The 25,192-nt window shown below is 40.7% G+C and overlaps 1 protein-coding gene across 11 annotated transcripts in view; it reads left to right on the plus strand.

The window, feature by feature from the left end:
• Positions 1-25,192, plus strand: part of RAPGEF2 (Rap guanine nucleotide exchange factor 2) — a 2,418,607-nt gene that overhangs the window by 277,179 nt on the left and 2,116,236 nt on the right. The gene's annotated exons all lie outside the window — the stretch shown is intronic.

The raw sequence follows: 25,192 nt of genomic DNA on the forward strand, positions 1-25,192 counted from the left end.
CCTTGCAGACCAGGCTCGTTAGGCTAATGGGGCAGTAGTTTCCGGGGTCTGTGGTGGCTCCCCCTTTGTGGAGTGGGATAACTGTCGCTGTGCGCCATTCAGTGGGCACATAGCCTGAGGTGAGGCTATGATTGAACATGGTACTTAGGTGGGGTGCCAGTTCGTTCTGTAGTTCATGTAGAACACAGCCTGGGATGTCGTCAGGTCCCTTGGATGCTGTGTTCTTGGCTTTGGATAGTGTGTTTTTTTACCTGTGCAGCCATGATTACAGGAACTTTGCATTCTTCCGGTATAGAGATGGGCCCTTTAGGGGATGACAGGGGGGTAAAGTTAGCACTGAACCTGTCTGCAACAGTTTCTTTCTTCTGTTGTAGCATTTGTTTATGGCAGGGAACCACCAGATTGGCTTCCTTTTTTGGAGGATAGCATCTTGGTTCTGTTAGGGATTGCACGATCCATGCACTCGTGTAAGTGCTTATAAAGTGCATTTGTGTAGGATTCAGCAGTCATACCTCTATTGTCTGTCAGCATGGGTGTCGTGAAGTTTACCACTTCTGTCTTAAGAAGCGTGAAGTTGGCTCTGGAGAAATTTTTTACTGTGGTTTCCCTAATGGGGGGTGGAGGAGGGATGTGGATGTCTAGGGTGATTAGCCTGTGGTCGGATCTGACCAACGAGAAATTGACCTCTGGTGTGGAGCACCGGTTGCCCATGTTGGTAATAACCAGGTCTAGGACATTGCTGCCCCTGGTGGGGGTGTGGATAAGTTGATCCATGGCATTGGAATTTATGAATTCCAGAAAACATTGAGCGCAAGAGTTGGTACATGAGTAGTTTTCCCAGTTAATGGTAGGGTAGTTGAAATCACCCATTATTAGGGTGTTAGGTTGTACCCTAATATTTTCCAGTGTATTAAGAAATGAGGAGTGGGAATCATGGGGCATGGTGGGGGATCTGTAGCAAGCTACAGTTTGGATTGCGGTCTTCCCCAGAGTTAGTTGTACTTGAATAATCTTGGATGCATTATGCTGAGCAACTAGTATGGAGGTGTAGATATCCTTAATGAATATGGACACGCCTCCGTCTTTAGTGTTTCGGCCCAGGTTAGGTGGCCGAAAGGTGTGGTATGAATTATCGCCTGGTAATGCAGGGGTACTCTCTGGAGCCTTGAACCAGGTCTCTGTCACTGCACAGATGTCGATGTTCTCTATAAGGAGTGCCTCGAGAGAGTGCATTTTGAGGTTTAGGCTTCTAGCATTGAGTAGCAATACCCTCCGATTCTTCTTGCCTGTACCTGTTAGGGTGGTGAATTTGTCATTTGAACCTTGCCTAAAAAAGGCACTATAGGGGTGGCTAGAGCCTTAGCCAGTATCCGGAAAACCAGGGGCGACAGGTGCAGGCCATCTCTGGCAAAGCATTGTGGCTTGTCTATCATGTCATCCCAGGCAGACAGATACTGGATCCCCTTAGAATGACACCAGAAGCTTAGCCAATTGTTGAAGTCAGTCATTTTGTCCTTGTACTGTGGTATCATTCTGGGTGATGGCAGGATGCTACTCGGGGCTAGGGTCATACCTGCCTGGGCTACAAGATCAGACAGCTCCTCTATGTTCCTTTTCATGTAGTCCAAGGAGGTACGTCTCGGGTCATTCACACCAACATGGACAATGACAGAGTCATATTTGTACTTGTTGTGGAGTGACCTGAGTGCATGCGTTGTGGCGGATCCTGGCACCCGACAGGCAGCTGGCAGTAACTTTCTCCTTGTTTAGCCTGGTGAGTGGAACATCAGTGTGCCTGACTATAGAGTCACCTATGACTAGAGTGTTGGGTACATTGTTATCCCTAAGGTTACTATTTCTTGTTGAATTTTGAAGTGCATCCCTTGGCCTGTTCGTCTAAAGGTCTGTCTTTACCAGGTCTAATCAGAGCTCATTGCAAAATGAAACTCCCCAAATATGGCGAGTGCAAAGGCCAAAAACCACTAAGTCAAAGTAAAAAAAAAACAATGGCCAGCACTCCAAAGTGGAACCAAATTAAATTTATTGTAATAACAGTCCACAGGTACGTGCAAAGCACATAACCAAAAACTCAAACCGGTTTTGGCACCAGAAGTGCCTTCATTACTGAATACAACTTAGCCAACATCAAACAAGCATTTATATATTGAGCCATTAATTAGAAAACTACCTAAATGGACACTTAGAATTGCTCATTAAGTCCTGGGGAAAAAAGACCACTCAGTCTTATAATCCAAGTATTTTCTTTCTTATTTAATATACCATGCCAGCCCATTCAGAGCTCATTCCACTAGATCTATGGCTACGTCAGCGTCTCTATCTGGCCTGTCATTCTGCAGATGAGATTTGTGCGGCAGTCACCTGGTCTACTCCTCACACATTTGTTCGTCATTATTAGTCATTATAAGCTTGACATTGTCCCCAGGAACAGGGCTTCCTTTGACTCCACAGTTCTTTGGCATGTCCTTCCGTGAGGCCATCCAGGATTTAGGTTAGCTGGGGACTTTGACCAAAGAGTAAGGAATAGTGACATGGATAACATCAGATAGTTATGTACTTACCATAACTTGGCGTCTATGTTACCTTTGTCACTATTCATCACTATCCCTCCCTCCTTCCCATGTCCTGTGGGACCTATAGGAAGTAGAGATGTCCTATCTGGTGGTCAAGGTCTTCCTTGGCTGCTTTCTAGCTTTAGGGTAAACTCAATCTGAGGGGGTTAGAGGGCAGCAAGGGATCATGGGAGTGAGAGGAGCTCGAGCCTGGAAGCTGTCTGTAAAGTTGCTGGCTAGGATCTGATGTCAGATCCTATGACCCAAGAGTGATGAATAGTGACACAGGATAACACAGATGCTAAGTTATGTTTAGTACACAGCTCTTTTTCCACATTAGTGCAGTACATGACCTCCTACAGAAAGGCTTCAGTGAGACCAGTGACTGGTATCAGAACCATAGCCCTAAGCTCAATGCCAAAAAATGCATAGTCATCCCCTTTGGGGAAAAACCCAGTTCCTATGAAGTACCACATTGATTGTAGTCCACTGAACACAGAAGGCATTATAGGAGATCTGGGAACACAGGTTGACAGCAACTGCTGTTTTGACCACCACATTGCCACTGTGGTAATAAAGTCCTTCTATGTGGCACATCTCATTACTAAGGGTTTTGCATCCAGGAAGAAAGAGGTCATTGTCTCCCTCTATTCTTCTCTCATTAGGCCAGTCATTGAGTACAGTGCCCCATTTGACATGTACCTCACTAGACACCTGAAACAACTGGAGAGGCCGCAAAAGTACCTCACAAAGTGGATCCTAGGCCTTAAACTCTTGTCCTATATGGACAGACTCAAAAAATTCCCAACTTTTCTCTGTCTCGTATAGCCTACTTAGAGGCGATCTCTGCTTGACTTGCAAAGCCATGTCTGACCCAGCTCTGTTATAAATGCTACATCTAAAGAAATCCCAGTCCATCCGCACCACATGTTGCACAGACCTCAACCTCCTTACCACAGTCAACAGAAAGTGCTGGAAGGACAGGTTCATAATGCAGAGATTGCCCATGCTATGGAATAGACTTCCCATACATGTCAAACAGAGCACCTCATTGGCCCTCTTCAAGAGAAATCTTGATGAGTGGATGGTAAATAGAAAATTCACCTTGGGGATCACTCCAGTAGCTCTACTCGACAGAGGCACTGGGAACTAAGGTCGGGTGGCACGATGCCAGGGTAATCCCATGGGCTAGGCTTGTAATGGCTCCATGGCCATTAGCCTAGTACACACCTATAAGCCTCTGAGTTTAAACCTTCACAGGATTACCCAAGTCATCATCCTTTGGACCTTGTCATATGCTTTCTTCAGCTCTAGGAATAGCCATTTAGACATTTTCCCCTCCTCTCCATCTTTTCCACTGTCTTTCTCACTGCAAACATCAGGTTGGTTGTATTGCTTCCTAATCTCAGCTGAACTCCCATCTCACTTTGTACCACTCACCCTGTCCAGCACTTTCATGTAGTACAACAGGAGAACAATTTCCATGGGAATGGAAAACTACTTTATCCTTTATCAGGTTGCAAGCCACCCACTGGAAAATGTTGTACAAGGCCAGCCCACGTAGGGAGTAGCTGCTTTGTTGCTTACTTAAGAAAGGCCTGCATGCAGATGTTTGTGCTGCAGTGACTTTGTACTGCCTGCAGTTGTGAATATTCCCTTTGTTCCTGTATACTGACACGAGAATGTTTATTCTCATCATGTGAGATGTACCCCTCTGTCTACGCTTTGATAAGTACCCTCTGGAGCCACTTGTCCTCTAATGCACCCATCATCTTGATCATTTCTGCTTTAACTACACATGGACATGATGTTTTTCCTCACTTCATTTTCTGTATTGCACTTCGTACTACTTCCAGGGTGGGTTTAAGCCTTATGATTCAAAGACTTGTTTTAAGTGTGAATGATCCTTTCCTCATGGGTGTATTGATATATCCTTGCGAAATGTGGCAACAGACCTGATAGAGACCTTGCAAGTCCCACTGCCACCATAAGGTTCATGAAATCCACCAAAGACTGACTTGTGCCCGTCCCATTCCTTTCTTCCTTCATGAAACTCGTAAGTGGTTATCCAAGATGAGGAGCCCTGGTAATCCATCCATGTGAACTCTGCCATAAGGAATGCCACATTAGCTACCTGGAAGCAGCTCAATGCTGCTTTCACTTTTCAAAAAAGAAGGCTGGTTCTCTGGGACAGCTAGCCAGTATTGAAGGCAGGCTTAATGAAATCTGTCTTTCCTGTCTCACTTTACCACCAGCCCTGCTGACCTGTGTGGCAGACATTAATGAAACCCCCAGTCTGTAAATACACTACTTTCAAAGTCACACCTCAGAGAAAATGAAGTTTAACCATCTTTTTCCTCCAAGTTTGTGTGATCTTGGAAGTCATATATTTCTACATTCAGGGTGATTGTCAGTTATACTGTGACAGTCTACCAGAGATTGCATTTGCCTGCAGTAGGCTGTGTATAGCATAATTTCAGCCACAAAGGTTAAATAAATCTAGTTTCTTCTATAGTTAGTTTCACCACCCTCCAGCTGAGTATAGTAAGTTCTTGCCACACATCCTAACACAGACTCCAGGACCTAGAAGGCACAACATTTTACCATGTTACTCCTGAACAAGGAGCTAAAACCCTTGGACCCAGTGGGCGAGTAAGTGCTCTGTTCTAACATGTTGAAACTCTTGAAAGCTCAGCTATTTGCCTTGCCTGTCTGGGTTCTAGTCCTCTGTAACTTCCTTCTTGAATATTGGCTTTTGGAGGAGATGGCCAAGACTTTCTCTCTCCAGCTCCCACATTGGACTGCCTTGTGACTTGTCATAGTTTTTACTGTGATGATGCTATGACTGTAGTGACAGGCTAAATCAATGCTTGCATGGGCTGGAGTGGCTTCAGTTTTCCTTCAAGGAGGTACTTGGGCACTCTGTCATTAAACACCCTGTTCTGGGGAGGAGGGGATTATTGCTAGCCAGTCTTAGCAGGATCTTGTGGATGACCTCCAGAAGAGGAGTGAGCACTTTAATACAGTACAGGAGTTTTGCAAACTTCCAGTTTTAGACTAGCAAAAATCTCAAGAAAAAGCAGCACCAGCAGCCACTGAACAAACCAAGAAGGGTCCTTAAGCATTGGACATTTTCTGTCCTCTCGTTGTGGATTCTCAGTGATAAAATATGACCGAGAGCAGTGGTTTCTCAATGTGATAACATCCAGACCTGTGTTTGACCTCTGTGGTACTTTACCAGAAAGAACAGCCATCAGGAACTAACTCATCTCCACAAAGCTCTTGGGATAATGTTGACTTATAAGAGGACATAACATCTGGCCTTTTTTTTATAGTGAGACCTGGAGTTTTATTCCCACCATCACTTAGTTCTGTGGTGGAGAGTGGTGTGATATCAGGCTTTCAGATTCTTGATGGTATCAAGCTAAGAAAGTCATCACTGGCAGGGGGTGGCATCTAACTTAACTTCAGTGCTTAGTTTCATCTGTAGAGCCCATTCTTCCACCAGACTCCCCAACTGAGATGTCAAGGATGATTGACGCTACCAGGAAGCCTTCCACTTCATAGACAAACCACGTCAAATAGGAGGATGATTTGAGCAAGGGGGTTATTCTGTGTCATCCTAGTTGGTGAGCTTACAGGTCCTCCTTAACTTATTTTAGGTCTCCTTAATCTCACATTAAGGATGCACATGTCAGCTGTTTTTGCCAGTCAAGGCCATGTAGAGATTAGGTGTATGGCCCATCATTGCTTGGCAAATCAGTTCCTTAAAAGTGTTTTTCACTTCTGCCTGCCTTTTAAGAACCATTCTCCTTCATGGTTGAACTTCACAATTTACAGGCTTGCCTAACCCAAAGGTGTCCTCAAATCAGTCCATTCTTCTGTCATTTTTGTTTGCATAACAAAAACTTTGGGGTCAGGTGAGCACAAGCCCTTCACTTCCTGGATGTGACCTACCAACTCAGGTTTTACATGAACCATCTATGTACGTTTAGGAAGACTTAGCAGTTTGCCACCTATTTCTTCAGGAATGGAATGACTGGCAGTTGACAAGCCGACACTTTCCATGGGAATGGCAAACTACTTTATCAGGTTGCAAGCCACCAACTGGAAAACGTTGTACAAGGCCAGCCCACGAAATGAGTAGCTGCTTTGTTGCTTACTTAAGAAATGCCTGCATTGCAGATGTTTTTGTGACTTAATCATCAGTTCACACTTTAAAGTATCAGTGCTTGGAGCATGACTCTAGGATTTAGGCATCTTTTTAGTACTTCATTTAAAATATGAGGAACTATATCTTTAAATGCAGTGCATGCTTGGTATTCTACCTTGCCTTCTGGAGCGTTCAGCCTATGTAACCTACCCTTGCAATGTATACCTATATGTAGTCATGATCTGTACACCACATAGTGTCAGAGTGAAGTATTTGCAGAAGTTGTTAAGGTAGTTGTGGAAAGCAGAAATGTATTTGGTTTCAAGAGTATGTGTCTGGAAGTGTAATTTAAAATGATAAAACTGCAAGCACCAGGAGGTGATTCACTTAGTGGAAATTTGGCAGAAAACTAAAAACTTTAGGTCCAGAAACAAGTTTATTTCTCACTGCAAATGGATTAGGAGAAAAGCCTGGAAAGATGCTGTGTGATTGATACATTACTGTTCTAATAGTGTACATGTGGCCGCAGTAACCTTGAGAATAAACAATGCACTGCTTGCAATCAATTCTGTAGAATCTGTGCTGGAAAGGGATGATTTTCTAAAATTTATAAAAGGAAATACAACTGTGTTGAGCACACCTTGCATGTTGAAAAGAATTTTTAAAACAAACCTTTTGTGGTATTGTGAAAACAAAAAGTTAATACAGTTGTATGAGAAATGCCTCAAAAATATTGAGACAGATTGTTGACAAGGAATGCTAAAAGTTAGAAAAACAAATGTTAAAATTAAATAAGACACAGATACATATTACTGTTTTTGTCTGAAGATACTTTTATGCGTTGGGGTTGTTAGGTGCTGAAGAGAGTTGTGTGCACACATTGTTAACAATATTCTTGACACTGTTGAGGCAGATATGTGAATCAAATTTTTGTTTTTCAAATCATAGTTAAAAAACGATAATGGGAAAATCATTTTTGGGGGGGTCTTGAGAGAAACAAAACAATTTGAATTTACAGTGACCAACAAGAGTGCATGTGTACAACTACAAATGCAGTCACATCATCACAAATACATCTCTGATACTGTGCAGAGCCATAGCAATGTTAGCCTTTATGACTATATTGATTCATTTGCAGCTTAAGATGTTTGCTATGAAAATATCCCATACAAACATCAGCACTGTCTGAATAAAACAATGTAAAAAGCACAACTGTCTCTTTACAGTTGAAAAAGTGGTTTCACTAACACCAGTTGCCAAGTTGTTATTGGTAATGGATGCAGACTAGGGATTATGATTAATAGATGAGCAAAGCCCCAAACTGTGCACATTTAGTATACCATTATGAAGGCAAACATTCCTCAGACTTTAATTAGGTATTTTTTCAGCACCGTGAGTATGTGAGTGATGTTGCATGGGTAATTTAATGCTAGGGTTGTTTGTTAATCTGTTAGTGTAGAGTCAAACACAAGAAGAGCATGACATGATATTGATTATTTACATAACCTAATTTCAATTTAGAAGAGATCAAATGTAAAAACAGACAGAGTCTGAAATACATAGGTCAGAGTCTATAACCGGAGGGTCCGAAGCCTTATGCAGACAGAATAGTTGTGTCAGTGCCAGAAAACAAGTAGGTATTACAAAGATTTCTAGAAATTGTATAGTATCTGGCAAATCTTTGTACCTAACAAGTCTGAGATGGTTTTTCCTCTTGAAAACTGTTAAAGCAAGATGCAACATTACAGTGGAGCTTTGAACCCTTTGAAATGCTTAAAATGGTTTCAGTTGATGCTAAAATGCTATAGTGTGAATATCTGTGATGCAAGTAGATCTAGCTAGAAAAGTGAAGGAGCTCTTATCGTACCAGGTTATAAATCAGTGAAAGCTCATGACAAAGAAGCAACTGATGTCCAGAAGAGAGATGCTTAGGTAAAAAAAGTAACCGTCAGCAATAGGTTATGGATATGAGAAGTTCCTTGAATATGTCAGAAGCAGAGAAGTTCAGGATAAAATGTACCATAAATCCTTGCAAAACATATTCAGGAAACTTATTTGATTGCAGAGGATGTCACTTGATACACAAAGTAAATATAGATCAGACAACTACACTTCATAAAACTTTGCTACATTGTGGTAAGTGAGGTTATGTAATGAGTGGCCACTCTCAAAGGTGGGTGGAGTTTAGAAAAACTTGCTACACAACATGGCTTTGCTACATAACGTGGTTGGCCTTGTTGTATGCTAATGACTGTATAATGAAGTGCAACATATGATAATGAGCAAAACAGATGGTAGAGAGACTTTTTGTTGTTGTTGTGTCTTTCGGCTTTTTCCCGGTTAGGGGTTGCCACAGCGGAACTCCGGTCCGCTAATGATTGGCAGTTGTTTTTTACGTGCCGAGTTGCCAGCCCTGACGCACAACATTCAACAAAAGTATGCCCATTCACGCATGTCTCAACGCAGAAGATGCTCTAGCTGAGAATCGAACCGGACAGCGTCTTACTGTGAGGCGACAACGCTACCGCAGCACCACCACCACGGTTAGATGGTAGAGAGACTCAGAAACATTTAAGTTTCACCCAGTAATGCTGCATCTACCTTATATTTGAACTCTGTCATATGCCTGTATTCAGACAATATCAGGCAAATATACTTGGGTTTGCCACATCAAAATTAAATGAATAAAAGAGGTATAGAGAGTACTTATGTCACAATAGTATGTGGGTGTAGATATAATGTGTGCGTGCATATGTATATATTTTATATATATATATATATATATATATATATATATATATATATATACACATGCGTATGAAATATAGTTTTACTACTGAAATTCCAAATCCACTTCTGTCGACCGTTCAGAATGCTGACCCGAAATGCTGAATTCGGAAATTTTGCAACTGCAACCAAGGAGAAAACGAATACATTGAAATGTGCAGTTCGATGTATTCAACATAGCAGGAGGTGACATCACTCTGCAATCAACGGTACATTAATTCTACTATTTTGCAGGGGGCTATGCCCCCTGCACCCCTCACACCCACTGCACATTAAATATACCAACTCCGAGATTGCACTACAGTGAGGAAATGGGCTACTCCCTGAACTGCGATCTCCCTGCACAATGTCGAACCCAAATACTCAAACTACATTTACCTGTTCCTTGTAGTGTAATCGATACATTTTGGTTCGACTTTCTGTCTATGTGAAAACTGCCATTTGACCACATGCTGGTTGACCGATGAAGTTTCTGTGTTGACAGTGTAAACCATATATATATTTATATATGTGTGTGTGTGTGTGTGTGTGTATATATATATATATATATATATATATATATATATATATATATATATATATATATATATAAAATGTGTATGTATATATATATATATATATATATATATATATATATATGTATGTATATATATATATATATATATATATATATATATATATATATATATATACACACACATATATATATATATATATATATATATATATATATATATATATATATATATATATATATAGGTATATATATAGGTATATATAGGTATATATATAGGTATATATAACATACACACAGTGAATATAAAAAGTGTACACACCCCTGTTAAAATGCCAGGTTTTTGTGATATAAAGAAATGAGGCCATAATAAATAATTTCAAAACTTTTCCCACCTTTAGTGTGACCTATAACCTGTACATTTCAATTGAAAAACAAATCTGTTTGGGGAAAACAATAAAAAAACGTACAATAAGCTGGTTGCATAAGTGTGCACACCTTTAAACTATTACTTTGTTGAGGTTGCTTTTTCTTTAATCGCAGCATTCAGTCTTCTTGGGTACACACCTGTCCTCAATTAAAGAGACTCTTATTAACCCCAAATAAAGTTCAGCTGTCCTGGTAGTATTTTCCTGATATTTACTCTGTTGCCTACTACAGCAAAAGCCATGGTTCACAGAGAGCTTACAAAGCATCAAAGGGATCTTATTGTTGAAAGGTATCAGTCAGGAGAAGGGTAAAAAAAATTTCCTCTGCATTGGATATACAGTGGAACACAGTGAAAACAGTCATCAAAAAGTGGAGAAAATATGGAACAGCAGTGACTTTGCAAAGAACTGGACGTCCCTCCAAATTGATGAAAAGACAAGACAAAAACTGGTCAGGGAGGCTGCCAAGAGACCTACAGTAACACCGAAGGAGCTGCCGGAATTTCTGGCAAGTACTGGTTGTGTACTACATGTGACAACAATCTCCCGTTTTCTCCATATGTTTGGCCTGTGGGGTAAGGTTGCAAGACGGAAGCCTTTTCTTACACAGAAAAACATCCAGGCCCGGATAAAATTTGCAAAACAATACATCAGGTCTCACAAAAGCATGTGGGAAAATGTGTTATGGTCTGATGAGACCAAGGTTGAACTTTCTGACCACAGTTCCAAAAGGTACATTTGGCGCAAAAACAACACCTTACATCACCAAAAGAACACTATCCCCACGGTGAAGCATGGTGGTGGCAGTATCATGCTTTGGGGTTGCTTTACTTCAGCTGGAACTGGGGCTTTAGTCAAGGTGGAGGGAACTATGAACAGTTATAAATATCAGACACTTTTGGCCCAAAACCTTCAGGCTAAAGATGAAGAGGAATTTCACCTTTCAGCATGGCAATGACCCCAAACATGCATCCAAATCAACAAAAGAATGGCTTCACCAGAAGAAAATTCAAGTTTTGGAATGGCCCAGCCAGAGCCCAGACCTAAATCCAATAGAGAATTTGTGGGGTGAACTGAAGAGGGGTGTGCACAGGAGATCCCTCACAATCTGACAGATTTGGAGCGCTTTTGCAAGGAAGAGTGGGCAAATATTGCCAAGTCAAGATGTGCTTTGCTGATAGACTCCTACCCAGGAAAAACTTGACATTTTAACAGGGGTGTGTACACTTTTTATATGGCGTGTGTGTGTGTGTGTGTGTGTGTGTGTGTGTGTGTGTGTGTGTGTGTGTGTGTGTGTGTGTGTGTGTGTGTGTGTGTATATATATATATATATATGTATATATATATATATATATATATATGTATATATATATATATATATATATATATGTATATATGTGTGTGTGTGTCTGTGTGTGTGTATATATATATATATATATATATATATATATATACATACACACACACATACAACACATGTATATATAGTACATTTATAGTGTTATGTAGAAATTATACACACATGCACACACATGCATATATACATACACATGCAAATTTTATATATATGTGTGTATGCGCGCAAAAGTACTTGTGTGAGGAAGGCTGTGCATACCCATAGGCAAATCAACCAAGAAAGTAAAACTAGCAAGACACAGTCATCAGGTGAGGAAGGCAGTTGGCTCTGTCAGGAATTGCGCTGGATGAACTACCACCTGGCTAAAAGTCTGTGCTCTAAAGCTGCTTCCTTAGCACTTTGAGGCTGTTTGCCTTTCATTGTGTAGGTTCACCCCATCGTGTGCTATGAGTATGCTAATTAAGCCAAATTTCATTATTGTTTGAGTCCCTCAATTTGCATGACAAGCTATCCTGGTAAGCATTGTGATGATTACCATATGATGCCATGTACACACTTGAGTTACCTGCAGGCAGCTCTGCTCATGTGTAGGAAGCCAATTATAGTAGAGCAGTACAGCACCTGTCGTCTCTTAGTTTTCCATCCATTGCATAATTGAGATTCCCGTCATTGTGTGGCAAACGGAATATGTGAGAACTGGGTGATGGTTCTCTTCCATTTTCTTAGATTTTTGAAGGTGAGGATAGTGCCCCTTTTTAGAGTATAGAAGTGGTGTGAGGAGTATTTTTTTTTTTTTTCCTTCTGGACATACTCCGTAAGCATTGCAGCTTTTGGCTCCTGCAGGAGTGCTATACCAGGTGACAATATAAGACTGATGCCTGGAATAATTTGGTCAAATCTGTCACTTTGCTACTGGCAATCCCATACATGGGGCAACCATGTCATCACCACTACAGTGATGTGATTCAAAGCAAAGATGACCTTCACTAATGTAAGGCTGAAGTCATCACCTCAGTGCTGTAAGCATGCCATCATTTAGCTGCACAAATAGCCTGCCACTGTTTACCCAGTTTATGTATTAAGCCCTCTGCATAATTCAAAAGGAATAGGGAGGTATACAGACACAGACTAAGCATTAAGGAGAGTACATGTGTCATAGTGAAAAATGCTTCTCTTGGCATTATATTTGTAGGCATTAAAAACAGTTGCATATTAATTTTATCAAGCACTACCTCATCCGTCAGTAATGTCATAACTCAAAAGTAGTAGTATGACTGTGTAATGTTAGAAGTGTGCTTCTGCAATCCTCATCCGATATAGGTGAAGTGGATTATCATGTTAAGTTTGTTTTCTCTCTAATGTTATGACTGTGGGTTCAATGCCAACCCCAAGAAAAAAGTTCTGTTGTCTTGGAAAACTGTCTTGTTATTTGACTAAAATCAGTACACCACTACACATATGTAAGATCATAAGTAGTGATTTGATGGGCTTTTCACAGTATTCAGTAGAAGTGTCTGCTCCTTGTCTGTCACTAGTTCTGGACTTATTTATTGCATGATCAGCAAGTTTATTATGTATGTGTACTGTTTTATTATTGTCAAAACAGCATCACTGGCCACAGGCACCGATGTGTTGTCTTTATAAATACCTCCTGCATTTAGTATTTGCTTATGTCAGACTGCATTGAAGATTATTTTTGGCGTAGCCCTCAACAGCTTTGTCACCTTTCAGGAAATGGCAAAGCTAATGTGGAAGATAGACAAGATGTTGGATGCCGACACAGGCTGCATGGAGACCATCCCCTGGCGACCTTGTTAATTTGCATCCATGACCAGCGCTGACTTCTCCTTCTGAGCCATGACCCAGTGGTGATGGTTCTCTGGGTACAAGTAGTCTCCCACTGAGTCTAAGCTGGCAGAGACTGCATCTTGAGTACTTGGTCATATCCCCCAACCCAGTGATGTTCATCTTATTGATCACTTCTGCAGTAGCCTTAGCTTTGTGGGGTTTTATCTGCCAGGGATATAGCAGCTGTCCACTTTCCACTCATCCAAACTGTCAGGCAGCTTGAGAGGAGCTGACTAAACAACATGTTTGGGTGCCAAGTTCTTTAGACCTTTTAGAGCTTTACTGCAACTGAAGAGTATGCTTTTGAAGTTTGGTTGGCTTGTTGGTTAGAGGATGTGTGCATTACTGCCTGCAGTTTTCGTGATAGTCAGCATACTGCCCCTAAAAAATCATATAAAACGTGTATAAAGTTTCTTAGTCCTCTTAAGTGTTTATATACTTTTTCCAAACCTGACCTAGCAGCTGTAGCTTTAGTTGATTTCACTCTTGCTAAACACTTCTAATTCCAATCCTACTCTTTCTGATAAGGATGGGAAAATTATTGATAAGCATGAGGAAAAAGTATTTACTTCTGCAACTTTGATTTTCAGAATTTTTAATTGTCAAGCTCATATGTTAAAAATTTGTTTTAATTGTGAAAGTAATGAGGCGTGTTTTGTCTGCAGTTTCTTCTTGTGAAGAAAAATCTTGTATAAATTTAGTTTCTTCTGTTGCTCATGTCACTACTCATTGTTTAGTGTCTGTATGACTGTTGATACTTCTTCCAGACCTATGACCACTAGTACTGGTGGTGAGGAGGCATGGCAGCATTCCCAAAACCTCCCAAATGAGGATAAAAATTAGATTTTAAATTCCCCTTTGGATAGAGATTTAGTTTATGGCCACTCTGCTGCAGTGGCGATTAAAAAGTGTTGTGGAGGGGGGTAAACTGATTCAGGGTATCTCACAGATTTTTCAGTCCTCCTTTTCCAAAATTTCTAAGGGATTCTCAAACTCCTCATCCAGTTTTGTCAAAAAGCAGAATAAGCAGTCTTAACAAAATATCGGTGAACAGACATTTAAGAAAAAATGGCAAGGGGTTCCAGAAAGGAGCCTCAAACCTCCCAAAACTTAGGACAATCAGTCAAGTCGAAATTATTCAAGAGGCCTTGTGACATCCCCACCCTGGCCCTTTTTTTCTGCCAGAAAGTCTGAATCTCCATTTTTCTCTTTGGCAACAGATAGTTGCGTCAAATAGGTTCTGAAAATCATTTGTCAAGGTTATAGATGGCAGCGGGTGGAAATTCCTTCTTTCCAGGTGGTCATTCTTCTTTCTCCAGATCATACTCTCATATTTCCACCAGTTCTTAATCACATGCTGTCAAAATGGATTGACAGAACTAGTTCCTCCTTCCCAGAAGGGTTTTTATTCAAGGATGTTTTAATACTAAAGAAAGGAATGCTTGGAGACCAGTTCTGGATCTTTCTTAAAAATGTTTGTGATAGTGTTAAAATTCAAAATTTTGCTTCACAACCTTTTACCGCTTCTTCCTCTTTCAAGTTTCCTGGCAAAACTAGACTTAAAGATGCTTAACATCACATCCCTATTCATCCAGACTTTAGACATTTCTTAAGGCTGTGTGTGTCTGGATCACATTATCAGTTCTTTGCCTTACCCTTTAGACTGTCCACTGCACCAAGAGCATGCACAGTGTGTGTGTGTGTGTGTGTGTGTGTGTGTGTGTGTGTGTGTGTGTGTGTGTGTGCGTGTGTGTCTAGCTTCAGTTGTAGCTCAGTGCAGTTTAGACAGTATCTATGTTTGTTCCATATTTAGACAACTTGCTTATGTTTTGCAGAGTCTTTTTTGAAGTGTCAGGAATTTCTCTGTCTTGGGGGAGAGATCACTTGTACAAGCTGAGATTTTGAGAGAGAACATTCAAAAGTCTTTCTGGACTCCTTCAAACAGGATTGTGTTCCAAGAATGTCAACTAGACACCTCAATTCCAACAGTTTTTCTTCTACAGGAAGAGCCACCTGACAGTTTGGGTGAGTTGAGGGTGCCCTAAAGTTTTGGAAGCTGGTCGTATAGCTAAGGCAACTGCAGCAGTGATCACTGGAACATCTGCTGCTATGAAAAGTTTACTTACAGAAATGTACTTTCCCATCCCTTTTATTTATTTATTTATTTATTTATTTCCAGTTTGATTACCGGGGAAGTCCACTGGGCCAGAACGTACCCATTTTCAGTGGAGGCCCGGGGAGAAAAGCTCCAAAAGCAAAGCAAATACAATCTAAGTTACACAGTGTAAAAGATAGTAATAAAATATATACATTTGGAATAACATTACATTGAATACAGTTAGTAAAAAAGCAAATACACGCAGTATACTTCAAAAACATCATTCAGGAAGGTAGATACAATAGATTTAGTAGTTTCCTTAAGTAGCAGGTTTGACTGTATGAAAAGAAGGTGTAAGGTTACATGCTATTTACAATATTTACATATGAGGAGTAGAGAGAGAAAGTACATAAACAGAGTAGAATATAGTTTGATCAAGCAGTGATCGAGAGAGAAAAGAGAAGAAAAGAAGATAGTATTAGGGTAGAGTAAAGAGAAAGGATGTAGAGGGTTCAAGGGGAATTTATGTAGATTTATGTAGGATGTAAGCAGGTGCACTTATGTTTAGAGGATAAGTAAGAGAAAAGTTGGATTTTGAAGGCTTCAGTGTTAGATGTTGTTCTAAGAGAAGAAGGAGAGAGTTCCATTTCCTGCCAAGAGAGTAGGAGGGAAGGAGCTGGCCAGCAGGGCAATTGGGTTTGTGGATGGTGATTAAATTTTGGTGTTCAGATCTAAGAGATCTGTTTGGGGTGTAAGGGAAGGATGTTTGCTAGGGCTGGGCATTTTCAGGGTAGAATATTAATTTGTGAGCAGTGGTTAGTTGGAGGTAGTCTAGGTAGTTAGGGAGTTCTAGCCAGTTCAGAGTTTGTAGGGAAAGACAATGGTGAGAAGAGGTTTTAGATTTGGTAGCAAATTTAGAGATTTTATTATAGCAGATTTCGAGTTTAGTGGAGATGGAAGAAGACAGGTTAGTAAGGAGAGGGGCTCCATATAGTAGAGATGGTAGAAGATAGGTAGTTGCTAAGGAATGTCTAGCGGAGTTGGAGAGAAAGCAGTTGTTCTTATAGAGCATACCTAGCTTTTGGTGGGTTTTCTTTATGTTTTGTTGTATGTGGCTATCAAATTTGAGGTGCTCGTCTATAGTGATGCCAAGGAGTTTTGCAGATGGGACCACCTCTATGGTTGACTTTGTTTGGCTTATGATTTTGAATGCTGTTTTATCAAATGTGCAAGCCCTGGAGGGAGCGGAGAGAAGAATTTTGGATTTATTAGAGTTTAGAGAGAGAGGATTTTGGTGCATCCAGTTCTCAGTAGTGGAAAAAACTATTTGGGTTTTTGTCAGTAGTTCGGGGATGTTGGAGGCGGCGCAGACTAAGGTAGAATCATCTGCGTATTGGATGACTGTTGTATCTGGGATGGCAGAGTGAAGGTTATTTATTAAGATGTTGAAAAGCATGGGTCCAAGGATGGACCCCTGGGGAACACCAGTGGGTGTAGGTAAGGAGGAGGAGGTAGAGTTGTTCCATTTGACAGCTTGGGATCTATCTGATAAGTAGCTAGAGAACCAGGATAGAGTATCAGGGGAGAGATGAAGGTTTGATAGATGAAAGAGAAGGTGTTTGTGAGAGATGGTGTCGAAGGCTTTAGACAGATCTAGCAGTACAGTGGAAACTAGTAACCCAGAATCCCTGGCTTGGTTGACTGTTTCTAAGAAGGATAGTAAGGCAGTAATAGTGCTGTGTCCAGGGCGGAAACCATGTTGGGTGGGTGTTAGGAGGTGGTTATGGATTAAGAAAGGCATGAGTTGGTGGTGGACGCATTTCTCTAGGATTTTTGATAAAGGTGAGAGTAGGGCAATTGGGCGAAAGTTGGAGATATTTGTGTTTTGCCTCCTTTATGAAGAGGGAGAATGTAGGCTGATCTCCAAAGCATAGGAACATATGACTCTTTTATAGATCTATTAATTAAGATGCTGATAGGGAGAGCAATACCTTGACAGCACATTTAAGGAAAGAGGAGGGGATGTTATCAGGGGCATTAGTGCATGGCTTTAGTTTAGATAAGTCTTTTTATGAATATAGTTGAAACAGGTTTCAGCTGGAAACTGGGAGGACAGTTAGAGGGGTTGTTGGGAGTAGAGGAAAGAGAGTTGGATGTATTATTGTTGGGGAAGGATTTGGTAAGATTAGCTATAGATTCCGTGAAGAATTTGTTGAAGAGAGAGCTTAGATCTGAGTCAGTTTTACTTGGGTCTGGGCAAGGGTTATTTTAGATCCTGGGTGGAGAAGGGAATTTACTGATTTCCAGAACTGTTTGGGGTTCTTATTTTGGTTGGACTGTAGTTTGTAGTAGTAGTTCTTTTTGTCCAGGGTGATTAGTTTTTTTGCTAGGTTGCAGAGTTGGGTGTATTGGAGCAGGGAAGAAGGGATTTTATTTTTCTGGTATAGCTTCCAAGATTTGTCCCTTTGATGCATGACTTGTTTTGTTTCTTTGGATAGCCAGGGGACAGAGTTAGCTTTGACTCCTTTGTTTCTTGGAGGAGCTAGCCAGTTCAGAGTATTTAGGAAGATAGAGTTAAACTGTTCAACAGCTTTGTCTAGGGGAAGTGTATTTAGGGTCTGCCAGTTGGTATGTTTAAGAATGTTTGAGAAGATAGTTGGGTTGAAGTTGCTGAGATTACGAGTGTGGATGTAGTGGTGTAGATATTGGGTAGAGTTAGCGGAGCGGTGTATGAAAGTAGGGAGATGGTCACTGAAGGTATCAGGGATAGTGCCTGAAAGAGTTATTTTGTTTGGATGAGAGACTAGGATCCAGTCAATGGTAGATCCTGGGGATTTGTTTTGTTAGGGCGGGTGGTTGAGTGTATTACTTGGGTGAAGTTAAAGAGGTTGATTAATTGGGAGGGGGAAGGAGAGTTGATTTTATTCCAATCAATGTTAACGTCGCCTAGAATGTAGGTTTCAAATTTGATTTCAGTTGAGGCCCAGTAAAGAATATTTTCAAGGGTTGTTATGTTGTCACCTGGGGATATATAAAGGGAGATAATACAGATGTTCTTATGTTTATTTAGTCGAAGGAGACTGGCTGTAAGTTCAGCGTTTTTGAACTCAGGAGTTGGAATTTGTAGAGGGATCAGGGAGAGAAGGTTAGAGAAAATTATTGCAGAGCCTCCACCTTTTTTATTTGGTCGGTCAGTTCTGTGGATTTGGAAGCCGGGAGGTAAGATTTCAGAGTCGGTGATGTGGGGTTTTAGCCAGGTTTCAGAAATAGCTAGGATGTCTGGTTGGTTGTGGCAAATCCAAACATGAAGATGGTGAATTTTGTTATTTAGGCTCTGAGCATTGATAGAGAAGAGCTTAAGAGGGTTAGGAGAGGAGGTGGTAGAAGAATTGGGAGGGACTATGTTTTATTCAGAGGGAGAAAAAGGGGTTGGGGAGGCGTTGTTAGTGGTGAGGCAGGGGCCAGGGTTCGATGAATATCGCCACATAAGACAAGGTCATTATTGGTAGTAACTTTTGTCTTTTGTGTTTTAGAAGTAGGAGGCTGTTATGGGGAGGAGGATTTTCAGAGTGAGAGTTTTGGTGTGGTGAAGCTTTTGGGATGGAAAAGGTACAGTGTTTTGGGAGGAATAAGAGTGGAAGATATGTTGTTGTAGTGGGTAGATAGAGAAGGTTGTGAATGAGTACAAGGGTTGGTTTGTGTAGGAGGAGGGGAAAAGGGTATTTTGTAAGAGTAGGACATAGCAAAATATAGGGGAATGAGAAGTACAAGTAGTAATGATGGGACATAGATATTATGAAGGATTTTGGGAGGCATGTTTGGCAAGCAGAGGTGGAAGAGATTGATGTAGTGGAGTTGAGTAGGCAGCACAAACATAAAATCCGCTAAGTAGTATTGCAAATCAAAAACAATAAAGAAATAGTATCCGACATAAGGGACCAATATTGATCCTAATATGCCCCAATGAAAACAATATTATATAACCCTCTAAACTTCAAATGTATGTAGTCATGAAAAAAAAACACATATTACAGGAAAAAAAAAGTTAACTGTCCATGATAATAGTTCAAAATACCAGAAATAGTCACCAAGTTTCACCCAAAGAACTAACTGGATGAATATAGTCTCCTGAACTCGTAGAAGATGATAATATAATATCTGGCAACGGTCGCCAAAATATGGAGCCACTAAGGACAATCCCAATTACAAAAGAAAGCAGAAATATAACGGCATCCACGACAGTGTCTTGCTGTTAATGTCCCACAAAATGGCGTAATTGTAATCCTGATGTATAATGCGACATGAATGCTGCAAGGCCAAATCCAGATAACACACAAGACACGCGATGTAAACTATAGTCCCTGTTCAAAGATGAAACCCAAAACCAAAAAGAAATTGAACATCACGGTAAAGTGTCCATTTGGTAACAGAAGCCGAAACACACAAATTGAAAATATATTCATTAGAGGTTTCCTCTTCACACGATAAAACTGTACCACAACATGTCCTACAACATAGCCCAATGAATCCGGTCAAACAAAAAGAAGAGATACCTTTTCATGTACAGTCAGTAAAAATGAGGCCCCTTCTCTGAAGGCTTCTCCTATGTAGAGACGTTAAGACCAGAATAGACTGACCTGTTATCCTTATGGTAATGCAACAGAAATGTCAGAACCACTGTCCGGGGAAAGACAATTGTTGAGCCCTGGCCATCAAATTACATGCCTCTGAGTGGAACCTCTCTTTAAGGACATTTTTGCAGCCTGGAAACATCCAAATTCAGATTCCTCCCTGTTTTTCATTGCACATTCCAATAGCAAGATCCATCATTTCTTCCGCTGATGTAGGCCATAGTTGCAATTCTTCGGTCTCGCTCCCTGTGCGATGTATTCCTTGTAATTGCTCACTGCTTGTTTTGGGTACTGCTGTTCCTTGTGAGTCCATGTCCACCACTGTAGGATGTGCATTCTTCCCCTCATAATTGTATTGTCTGTTTCCTTCACTGTAGTATTCTTCCTTTCTCATTGTGTTACCCCACACCCATCAGACATTTCTTTCTCCCCATTCTACAGGGCCCTTACTTCCCTCCTTAACTTTCCTTACTTTTAAGTAAAGTGGCATATGTTCCACTAAAAAGTGCTCCAGTTCCACCTCCATGTTGTTTGTTCCATATTTGCTCACTTTATGCTTGTTTACCTTTTCATCTCTGTCCTGTACTCCCATTTCCAACCTTTAATATGATAAAAAAAAAATAGGTACAATGCATATGCCTACAGAGGGAGTATAAAATTAAATCCTCTTTCAGTGCTTATGCATGATGGGTTGCAGAGAGCAATTTTGGTGCACCTGTATAACCAAGAAAACATAAGGTTTCACATCCTCTGGTAAAAATGAAGTCCAGTCCATGTCAAGTGCTATATCGTCTTCAGTCATGCATATGAGCTAAACATCACTGCATGTCATCATGCAAATCTGAAGTAAAGCTAACACCTTTATTCTAACTGCTTTGGTGGATCATTGTACTCCTAAAATGATTTGTAATGTATTGATGCAGTGGTTGAGGGTTCTAATCTCCTGGGGATTATGTGCTATTTTACAATTTTCTGTTTGCAGTCTTCAGATATGTTACATTTCCTTTATTTGTGTTTTATGACCGGTTTTATTCTGATTACTACTGTTGCACCCTGTGGTAATACACTGGTGTAGAGTATATCTCCTGTAAATGGTATGGGTGCAGATCCCTCGAGGACTGTCTTTCTTTTCTTTTTTGTTGATGTCATGCAGGAAATGTGCCACATTCAAAAGTAATGAGAATGTTGACATCCCAAAATTGTCAGTAGTTGGTAAAACAGAAGTAATAAGACCATTTATAGTTTGTGAGGAATATGGAAAGGTTTCTAGAAATATCAGACTTATGAAAGAGAGATGCATCAGAATTGAGGTTCCAGAAAGAAAGGTTTCAAGAAATGCAGTCATTTGTAGCAGTTTTCTGTTACGCAATGAAATAAAACATATATATTTACTTTATTGGATAATCCATGAACAAAGCTGCCTTCAGTAGAAGTGCTGAGGTTTCTTTTTCTGTTGTCATTGTCATGGCACGTTTTCAAAATCTCACTTATCCTTGCACTGGTGTTGGGAGATGGGGGAGAGTGATCACCAATTTCCTGTTGACTGTACAGGCATTGCACATCAGGTTAGTAGAGCATGTCCAACCTTGGCATCATTTAAACTGAGCCTCATCCACAGACCAAGCACAAGCCATAAGATAAAAAAAACTAAAATGCTGCATAAAATCCTAGATCACAAAGCACTTTATGCTCTGGGTAAGATAAAGATACATAGTCACAAAATAGATGCTTGTGAATGAGCACAGTTTTCTGGCTCCCCTTGTGAATCAGCACATTTTTCTGGCTTCCATGCTGAAGTTCTGACTTTCCTGGAATAAAATATATGAGCAGAGACATAAGGCCTGTATGTGTGTGATACAAAGAAACATTACTGTTTGAATCATCACTGGCGGTTGGCACAGAGGCTTAAAGCTGTGAGCTGTAATTACTCTGTTACGGGGTTTGATTCCTTCAGCTCTTTTTTAGCCTACTATGTGACCTTGAGCAAGTCATTTAATAAGACATTGCTACTGGGTTGCCCCTGAAAAGGGTCTGTCTCTCCAAGGGGTCTACCTGGTTAGCAAAAGAGTATTACTGACAAGTGCCAAGACCCTGCCAGTCACATAACTCACAAACAAGTTTGTTTTAACTTGTTAAAAGTATGTTGTATGCAGTGTTTTGACCCAGATAAAAATTGTTTTTGAATTCAGGGAAGTGAATGGAATATGCACTTGGCCAGCTTAATGTAAATGTCATCTTCAGTGGCAGAACAGAGAGGCTATTCAGACACAGGGTGATGGTGGGTGGAGCACTCATTGCTGAAAAGTTCCTTACAGGTGAAGTAATACAGTGAGCAAATAAATATAATGTCTGACTCTTGGAAGCCTTCTGCAATAAGGAAATGTTATGAGGAATTCAAAGCAGTAAAAATAAACCTACTAGAAGACTGAACTGCAAGATGGCCTAGAAGCAAGGGCTCCGAAGGCTATATTCTTAAGTACTGGAGTGCAGAAGGAGACTTGGTTCATAGAAATCAGCACCATCAGCCAACTATTCACAGCCAGAAGTCTGCAGTGGAAATCATTTTGTAGCAAGCACTGAAAGCGGTCACAATTGTGGTGGAGCTGCTTCTAACTGTAGCTTTTCCCACAGGTCACTCCCTGTCTGATGGCAAACTGCAGAGTTTGTAGAATCATTTCGAGTTCATCCATCCCTTCCTGTTGAAAAGTAGACTAAGATGTTTTCCTGATTAGCTGATAGCTCATGCCTTCAGAATGCATCAAGCAGATGAAAGGGCAGGTTTAACAGCAATTGTGAAATTGCTTTTGGGAGAGCACCTAGGTTAAACCTGAGTTGCATTCTGTCTCTGTGAATTGCCAGTCTTCCTAATCGAGTAAAGACCTGTAGAAAGGAATAGTGTTTGTTTGCTTTGTATGTCTTTGTACTTGAGCCATTTGCATGAGTTTGTTGGGAAACATCTGTCACAATTGACAATAATTGCATTTTCCTATTCATCTTTATTTTTCCATGCACCGTCCTCTGGCTGCTATGCATCCAGGTCTCTGGTGTTGCTTCCTAGCCATTGTGTTCCTGCCTGTCCCAGCTCTGATCTACCTGAATGTACCCTGCTGGAAGCCAAATAATTTCAGTCCTGAATAGTGACAAAATCAACCTGCTCCCGGAGAATTTATTCCCTGAAAAGAATACAGTGAAACCTTGTGTTCCTGCCTGTCCCAGCTCTAATTTACCTGAATGTACCCTGCTGGAAGCCAAAGAATTTGAGTCCTGAATAGTGACAAAATCAACCTGCTCCCTGAGAATTTCTTCCCTGAAAAGAATACAGTGAAAGTATGTCTTCAAATGGTACTATTGCCTGTTGACGACTACTGCTAGGTAAAAAAAAGCATCCCAGCCAGTTTAGCTAGCAGCCAAATCTTCCCCTGTTAACCTTCTCAACCCGTACTTTCAACTTGTATCCCCTTATTCCAAGTAGGATTTCTCCCTACTCTAACACAGTCTCTTATACCCCCTTAGGGGACCTTTTTCTCTTTCTCCTGTTGCAATTATGTAACTGGCTACAAGGTGGTAGTCTAAAAACAGCTAACTGCCTTGTATTTCTACACCTTCTTCTCTAGTGTTTTCTTCCTTATTTGAGCTTCTAGCCTTTCCTGATTTCTTCTTTACCCTATAATTTGTCCCAGTAGATTCTTATCCCATACAACTCTCTTCTAATTAGCCTAATCTATCCCTGCTACCATATTTACTATTCTCAACTCTACCTGCTTACTCCCTTACCTTCACACTGTACTGATTGTTCTCCTTGAACTTTTTTCCCCACTCTGGCTCTACCTGCTCCATTCGCCCTGCAGGCTCACTCTGCTCCCCTACCCTACCCACAATTCCCACCCACCCCCCAGTGGTCCTACACTTATACATCACAAGCCACACCTGTCCCCTAATTATCCACTTACCAATCCATTTTTTCTCCTGTAACTTCATTTACATACAGACCTCATCAGTCTTCATATCTACCCAAATATCTTATTCTTCAGTCTGAATCCATCCTACCTCATTAATTAGCCCTACTTCATACTGATACTCTTTCTTTCTTAAAATGCCCATATCTTACCACTGTAAATAACAAATCCTGTTCACCTACTCACTGCTTTATCTATTCTATCGATATCCTTTGTTCTGACCTCATATGAAAATCTACATTTTAAGGAGTTTCTCTATCCCTCTAAGACAAACGCAGCCTCTAAATCAACTGAGCTCTCATACCCATGCCAACATCACCTCTGCCTCACACTACCTCTCCCCTAAGTATCCTAGGTTAGTCCATATTTCCTTGCAGCAAACTAGAAAGTCTCAAAATAATCTCTACAAACTCCTAAAGTTCTTACTTATCCCTCATCAATACCCTTTACTTCACGGTGACATTCATCCCAACCCTGGTCCATACAATACCATCCCACGCAAGCCCCACCAACCCCAGGCTACCACCCCTTTCACCTTTACTAAAACTCCAAACTCATTACTCATACGTCATCTCAACATCCAGAGCTTAAGTAATAAAACCAGCCAACTCCATGCTCTACTAGACACCCACTCCTTTGATATCCTATGTCTAACAGAGAAACCTGGCTTAAACCAGTAACAAAGGATAATGAAGTTATCCCACCAGGTTATAATATAACAAGATCAGACCGTACTAACAAAAAGGGTGGAGGGGTAGCAATCCTGTTTAAGTCCAGGCTACAGGTTTCCACAGTAGATGTACAACTACCTATAGATAGTAACACTGAAATCCTTAACTCTAAACTTCAT

Source organism: Protopterus annectens, chromosome 2.part1 (genome assembly GCF_019279795.1).
Source record: "Protopterus annectens isolate FY-2018-M chromosome 2.part1, PAN1.0, whole genome shotgun sequence".
Taxonomy (NCBI): domain Eukaryota; kingdom Metazoa; phylum Chordata; order Ceratodontiformes; family Protopteridae; genus Protopterus; species Protopterus annectens.